This window comes from Danio rerio, chromosome 17, assembly GCF_049306965.1.
Source record: "Danio rerio strain Tuebingen ecotype United States chromosome 17, GRCz12tu, whole genome shotgun sequence".
Taxonomy (NCBI): Eukaryota; Metazoa; Chordata; class Actinopteri; order Cypriniformes; family Danionidae; genus Danio; species Danio rerio.
In genome coordinates, this window is record NC_133192.1 from 45,339,001 (window position 1) to 45,345,000 (window position 6,000).

General features: G+C 34.8%; 1 protein-coding gene across 2 annotated transcripts in view; it reads left to right on the top strand.

Moving 5' to 3' along the window:
- kiz (kizuna centrosomal protein) overlaps positions 1-6,000 on the top strand; it is a 54,531-nt gene that overhangs the window by 19,875 nt on the left and 28,656 nt on the right.

Here is a 6,000-nt window from a genome sequence, read left to right on the forward strand (position 1 = left end):
ATGAGGAATTTGTTTTCGTGACTGTGCTTCTACAGTGGAACAATTTTACAGACAGGACAAAAACAGATAGTAAATATATTTTAAAAATAGATTAGAAGTAAGTTAAGAATGCAAAGATTCAAAAACAAGACTATTCTCCAGGAGGGAGAGATTGGACGGGACTCTCCCCCTCTGATGACATGTACAAAGGGAGAATGTCAATCAAAATATGTTTTATTGAAGTGTGATTATAAAAAGAAAATTAATACACCTTTACCATTAGAAGCTGGTTATAGTCACAGACTGTTGCCACACAGCTGTGTTTAAACTCCTTATAAAAGTGACATTTCCATAATAGGTCCTCTTTAAGACGTAATTTACAAAGTCAATTTGTGACAGTTGTTACCCATTTTAATTATCAATAGTTATCAAGCCTAAAATCAAACCTTAGTTTAAAGAAATATATATATATATATATATATATATATATATATATATATATATATATATATATATATATATATATATATATATATATATATGTGATTTTTTTCTTTATGAAGTGTTGTGGTAACTGTGTTGAACGTATTGAATTCAGGGTTTGTTAGATCACACTCTTCATGCCAAATAAATAGGATCCAGCCCTGAACACAAGATACTGTCAGAAAATGTCTGTTTTTTTGGGGTATCCAGACAACAAGCCAGCACAGTCACCCAAAACCCAAACTTGTTAACTAGTATTCAACTGTATTCACAATCTCCTATCAATATAGGAGTTGACTGAGTAAGCTAGAGAGGAGCAGAAGCAGGAGACAAAGTAATGATGATAATGAAAGAGCAGAGATTATTGAATAATCTTAGTTGCGTATTTAATGCTCAGACTTCGTCTGACCAGGATAAACCCAACAACAAGTGTTATTATACCACAAGCAACAGCATGAATGATTTACAACATTGTTCAAAGACAATACAGACATTAAAATGGAGACATTCCTTATCACTTACTCATGAAAACAAGTGTTGCTTGAATCCACACAATCTTAATATTATAACAGTATAGCAAAATGAAATAATAAATCAGTAAGTATAGGAAAATAGTATTAATAAAATACAAAACAATCAAATGACAAATAATAATCAAATCATTAACTAATGATTAATAAAATTATAATTATGTAAATGACTAATGATCACATGATTAAATGAAAAATTAAATGAAGAATGAATGAATATAGACAAATGTAAATAAAACACAACACAAATAAATAATTGCTTTCTTGAAACAACACACACACACACACACACACACACACACAAGTTTGCTACAAGGATTCCCAGATCCATAGTTAGCTTCTTCAGGCTGTAAAGAGAAAGTTAATGCTGTGACCTGTAGAGTTTCTACACACTACAACAACTGAGGTCATTTCTCTGTGTGGTTTAGATGGATGGATGGGGGATGCGGGGACATGTGCACATGGGTGTACAGATATAATGAACTGGGGTTCTGCAGAAAACAGCCTCACTCAGGGGGGCTCAGTTGTGGCTTTAGGACACCTTGTAAGGAAGGCTCAGACCCTGAATCCAACATTATTGGCCTAATCCCATATAATGCTGTAAGGGAGCAATTTTCTCCTCGGGAGATTTCACCCCAAGTCCCAGTAGACTCAACTATTTCTTGACTTCACAGAATGAAGGGGGGAATGAAAGTGTGTCACAAAGGCCTCTGCTCAGGCAGATAGTTTGTAGTTTATATGTATTTATTTTTTAATGACTGATACTCGTACACATATTAATATTTTTGCATGCCTGTTAGATAGTTAGTTAGTTAGTTAGTTAGTTAGTTAGTTAGTTCACTGTTTTGGAGCACACTATCTTATAAACATCAGCACACTGATAGTAACATCTAAAATTATATTTTAACTTCACTGGATCTTTAAGTAGAAATATGCTTAATAAAAGATTATTCATGGGCAACGTGGTGGCGCAGTGGGTAGCAGGTTCGCCTCACAGCAAGAAGGTTGCTAGTTCGAGCCTCAGCTGGGTCAGTTGGCGTTTACAAATACACACAATATGCATGTAAAATATTTATATCGTTTATATATCTATAAAGATTTAGATTTATAAAGACCCAGATTTAATGTTTTTTTTTTTTTTTTTGTATATTGTGTGTATTTGTAATGTGAATCTTCGTTCTTTAATTTATCAGTATTATATAAAAAAAAAAAAAAAAACATATGACAGAGTTTATTTTCACCCACTTGGTCCTAAATATCTATTCGTTTTTTTATTTTTATTTTGTTACATATTTTATTACCTTGTAACGGTTTGCTTTTAAAATAAGGAAATTAATTTGGCTGTACTGCTCAAACAACCTGCAAAATAATAAGTTTGACATTACAAAGAATCGTGATAAAATCAAGAATTGTGTTTTTTATTAAAAAAAAAATTGTGATGTAATATTTTTAACTTATCGCCCACCCCTACTTCAACGCTTTCTGTATTTGTTGAAGTCACTGCTGAAAAAGATATTGTGGTATAATATGCATTAGTTAAAACTATGTGTCATACAGAAATGTATAATAATGTAGCTCCTCCTCTTTAAAAAAAAAAAAAAAAAAAACAGCCAGTAGTGTTTTGTTTTTATTACAGCTCTGCCAGTAAGAGTGGTGGAGCTCAAGTGCATCAAACGAAAAGCATATGAGAAGCGTCTTGAAGGGACGGGGCTAGTCAGATACTAAGAGAATTTGATTGGTTATGATTTGATGAAAAACTGTGGGTGACGTGAAAAAAATGTTGCTCCATATTGCCAGAAGTGACAAACTTCAAGCTTTACATGTATCAGTTTTATATATCTTCTAAATGCGAATTTTATCACTGTTATACTAGCTTGTAGACATCTTAAAAACCAACAATACTAATAGTAGAATCTTAAAAAACTTTATTTTAGTTTCATGGGACTTTATATGGTTTACATACTGAATATTTAATATCATATTTCTAGAACATTAATTATTATTTATTTTTCTTTAGCGAATAAAAAAGATATGCCCAGTGAATACATGTTGTGGATCATCAGCTTTAATTAACTTATGGAATATATTCAGAGAACAGAGGTATGCATGCAAATCCAGCGTTTTTGGCTGAATAAATTTTGCTTCGTGCATAATAAAGACCCTGTGATCAAATGAGATGACTATCAAAACAAACAAACTTGGAGGTGCCTGTAATGTATTGTCTTCCATTTTATTTTCTTAAAAAATTTAAATGGCAGTTTATTGACAACATCCACCACTTGGTCTAGTATGATATTCAATTTTGGAAATGTTATGTTGCCTTAAGATAAAAGAAAGTAGCCTGTACCTGAACTGTCTGGGACACAATTTGTTTTTGTAAATGTTTGCTATTGAACATAAATGTGTGTGTTTGTGTCCATGTGAAGAGGCCAGGCAAAGAACAAAGCTCTTGTATCGTCATTGTGCGTGTAAGCGAGAGAAGGAGAAACCATTAATATCAGTTATAGCATTTAGTAGATACCGTGTCGTGGATGTTGTGAAGTAAAAGTGGAGTCAAGGCTATCGTGCGCTCAGGTCTAGAGAGGAGAGTGTATCATTGTACTCTTTTGAGCATTTCCTTCACGAAGCTGTCCTCTCAGCCTCTCATATGACGGCAATAGGTTGTGTTTTCAAAGATCTTGATGTGTTTCAGTTGATCTTTCCACTAACCCATTGTGTAAAGGGAGAGACCAGCACTAAAACACCCTGTAATGGATCCAGTGTGAAGCCCTTTCAAGTAGGATGTTGCATTTGTAATGAATCCGTTTGTCTGCCGATTGATTTGTTAACATATTTGTGTTTCACCGTGTGGCATTTTCACATTTTGCCTGCTTTTCTGAAAGAAAGTGGCCCTTGTTGCATTCTGCTTCTTAGGTGGGCTGTATACTAGGGAAACCATTATTGCGGTTATGGAGAAAACAAATAGTTAAAACATGCTCATCGTAAATGGTCTCGAGAGCAAACACCTATAGATGTTGCCAACAATACGCTGTAATCGGCTGCTGTTTGGCTGTGCTTGGTGTTTTGAAGAGCCCTGGCGAATGAACTGGGGAAAAGATGATGACGGAGCACAGGGATGTATGGGGGGAAGCTGTTTCAGCTGCTCTGAAGAGGACTTTGCCCAGATGGATTGTGCTCGACAGAATGTCATGGATATAATTCACACAGGCAGCTTAATCAGGGTGTTTCCAGGAAACAACCTGCCAAAGAGAGGCAGCAATTGTTTAGTAGCCCCTGACCCCAGGGCCCATTATAGATTGTCATAAATTCTTTTTGGCCATTTTATATGGTAGGGGGTTTAGGATTTGTATCTAGGTTTTGCAGAAGCTGTTCTAAAAGGGCCACCCGGTGCCTAATACAGTAGTTTGAGAGATATGGATTTGCTAGAACAAAAAAAGCCACAAACAGAATTTCTCATTAGCCATCCACCTGCAAAAAAATAAATAAATAAAATAATAAATCATCTTTTTAATTGGCAGTTTTAAACAGGGTCTCCATGAGGTCTTAAAATATCTTTAATTTCAAAATAAATAGTGTAGGCCTTAAGTCTTGAATTTACTAAAATGTTGTGTTGTAGGTCTTAAATTATTTTAACAGGTCTTAACTTTCCTTGGGTGACGCGGTGGCGCAGTTGGTTGTGCTTTCGCCTTACAGCAAGAAGGTCGCTGGTTCGAGCCTCGGCTGGGTCAGTTGGCGTTTCTGTGTTGAATTTGCATGTTCTCCCTGCGTTGCATGGGTTTCCTCCATGTGTTCTGGTTTCCCCCACAGTACAGATGAATTGGGTAGGCTAAATTGTCCATAGTGTATGAGTATGTATGGATGTTTCCCAGAGATGGGTTGCAGCTGGAAGGGCAACCGCTTTTTTAGTTTTAAGTATTGTGAACAACTTCGATAAAAACATATAGAGAAACTCTTTCACATATCGAGATGTACATAATATGTGTGTGTGCTGGCCGAACCGGCTGCTCTACGTGCACACGCGTGGGGCTTGAAGGTAAACAAACAGCGGTTTATCATATGCATTTTATTAATATTTTTTTTACACAGTTGCCATTAAGAAGGAAAATAGAAATGTTATCTGACTAACATCTAGCAGCTAAATGTGTCTGGAAATATATTCACAGGCTTTTATTCTCATAAACCTTCCTTCTGGCGTTCACACAGCGCAGCATTGCAGCAAATTACCTTCGATGTTACAACTTCTCTTTCTGGAAATAGCCAGAATGAATTTACCTGTATTTTCAAAAAGGGCCTGTTCACACATACAGACCTTTTGGAAAATTGCAGGTAATTTTCCGAAAAGGCCTGTGTGTCTGAAACGGGCTATTGCTTAATACACACAGGGTTTACAGCAATACACAAATATCTTTACATATGACGAAAAAAAAACTTATTAAGATTAAAAATGTTACAAAAATGATTATTTTCTACATAAATATGAAAACCACTACCTACATGGCTTCCTCATTCTTTTTTCAGATCATTCATGAATCTGCATTTGTATAAAGTTATATTATTATTATTTATTATATGCATATTTATTTTATATGCACATTGTTTTAATAAAAACCAGTTTAGATTTGTCCACCTGTCGTGTTTTTAAGACGTATGGATCACCATTTGGGGCAAAAGGATAGGACATGTGTTTGGATATAACTTTTTGACCACACTTTGTTATTATTGTTCATTTATTCATTTGTTGGAAACTAGAACTGAATTTAGAAATAGCTGTTAAACTAATCTTTGCTCTTAAGAAAACAACATGAAATATGTAGGCTAATAGATGTCTTCAGTGGAGTGTGTACAACACAGTTTCCTTACCCATGAAAGTAAAGGAGTAAAGAAAAGAGTAAAGCGCTTTAGACTTTGTGCATTGATCGTTAAAATAGAGCCACAAATGTCATACTAATGATAATTGCGGAAAATTTATCAGTGCATCAGAATGAACAAATTGCACACTGCAAAAAAT